Here is a 2,067-nt window from a genome sequence, read left to right as displayed (position 1 = left end):
GGGGGAAGTGCTCGCTCCTTGCGTAGCGCCTCCAGCCGCAGCGCCTCGGCCGACTTCACGCTCTTCCCGGTCTTCGGAGCCATGGCGGAGGCGGTGGGGGAGAGCGGGGGCGTTGGCGGCGACGGCGGCGACGGCGGCGACGGGGGCGGAGCGCTACTCTCTTTCGGCTTGGGAAGCGGAGGGGAGCGGCGGAGCTTTCTGAGGAAGGAACCGCAAGTGGCGAACGTGGGGTAATGGCCCCTGTTTCCTCTGCTTATAAAGAGGAGAGGCGAACGTTACGCCTTTCTTGATTAAAGAATTACCCACGATCTCTCCCACGACGCAACATTTGACGCGTGCTGTTACGGGAGGGCGCGGTGGATACGGAGTTAGATTTGGTATGGACCCAGGCCGCGCGTGCCCGTGCCCTGTTTTGGGCCTGGCCCAACAGCGCTCGGCACCGTGTGTGCCCCAGGCCCGGGGGCTCCTGTCGGTGTACTAAAGTAGGGGTACCTTAGTATCCCGAACTTGTGCACGGGCAGTCGCAGCGCCCAGCGGCAAGGCTTGCCGGCTACCCGCCAAGATCCTCCATAGCTCATATTTATGCCATTCAAGAACAAAGTGTTTTGACTGAGAAGACAAGACTCCGGCAAGAGGAGCTTGCCGGGAAGGGCAAGGCCCCGGCAAGAGGAGCTTGCCGGGAAGGCCAACCAAGGCATTTCAAGAAACTTGCCGCGACGCGCCATGCATTCCGTCAACACCCGACGAGCGACAAGCTTTTGGGTGCGACAAGACAACGACCGCGGCAAGGCGCTTGCCGCGGCGAAGCTACCACTCTGCACCCACGCTCCAGCGCATCCGACGACGTGTCGCCCCAGGACCATCCCAGGAGCACGTGGCGGGGCGCTGTGCAGCCAAGCAGTGCGAGGTGGCAAGTGGAGATGACGAGAAGGCCATCGTGGCAGGCGGTGGCGCCCCTAACGGTCGATTCTCTGCACTGTTGGGCGAGGCGGACGGGCATTAAATGCGCTTGTCCCCTGCCGTCAGAGTTAGGTAGGGTGCACTGTAGATGGCAGTTGTACCAACCCCTCTTTTTACATTTGTACCCCTCTCTGCGTTGCCACCTGTCGGTGACCCCTTTAGCCTATAAAAGGAGGCCCATGCGCAACGTAGAAGGGGTTCGACTCCTTCGAAAACACAGAACGCTCACGCTCTTGAGCAAGAACATAATACCACCACAAAAGCAGCAGTAGGAGTTTTATCTCTCCGGAGAGCTCCGAAGCTGGGTAAAATCCCTCGTGTGCTCCGCCTCGATCTTCTCTTCGTGCGCTCTCCACTCCCTTGCCGGACCAAAAGGGGCCCTGCCCCATAGGTGTTCGTTCCCCACGACACATTGTGTACTGTGTTCGGCCCGGCCGGAGTTGCTATATCCGGCGTGACAGTAATCGTCATGCATCGTGGGGCGCCCACGTGATCCGTAGATCGATCTTGATTGTCTTGCCTTGTCCTCCAATATGTCTCGCAAGTCCAGCGCATTCCCCCGTGGCTTCATACTTTTCGAGCGGTGCCGGGGTACGGTCCTGATGGAGGGCCTAGAGGCCTCTCTGTTGCGGCCACGAGGTGGTCGGTCTGCCGTATTTTGTGCTGGTGATGAGAGTTTATACTCCTCCTCCTCTAATCGGGGGAGCAACTTTCGTTTTGGGTAGCTTTTGGAGGGGCGTTCGAGTTCATACTCTTTGGCCGCCAGGACTTCAGTCCATCTGTCGGCTAGCAGATCTTGATCAGCTCGGAGCTGTTGCTGCTTTTCCTTTAGGCTATTTGCCGTGGCCCTAAGCCTGGGTTTAAAACGCTCTTGTTCGACGGGATCCTCGGGCACGACGAATTCATCGTCGTTGAGGCTTGCCTTGTCTCCGGAGGGAGGCATGTAATTATCATCCTCGACCTCTTCGTCTGCCGCTCTCTCGTGAGAGCTGGCTTCTCCGTCCTCCGGCGCTGAATCTTGCTGGAGGGGGTTGTCTTCGGCACTCTCTAGGGTGTTATTATCTCCGGTGCCGGAATCTCCATTCTTGCTGTGGCGGGATTTAGAGC

This window comes from Triticum dicoccoides, chromosome 5B (genome assembly GCF_002162155.2).
Source record: "Triticum dicoccoides isolate Atlit2015 ecotype Zavitan chromosome 5B, WEW_v2.0, whole genome shotgun sequence".
NCBI classification, from domain to species: Eukaryota; Viridiplantae; Streptophyta; class Magnoliopsida; order Poales; family Poaceae; genus Triticum; species Triticum dicoccoides.
The sequence above is the reverse complement of the archived record's forward strand: the minus strand, read 5'-3'. Positions refer to the sequence as shown.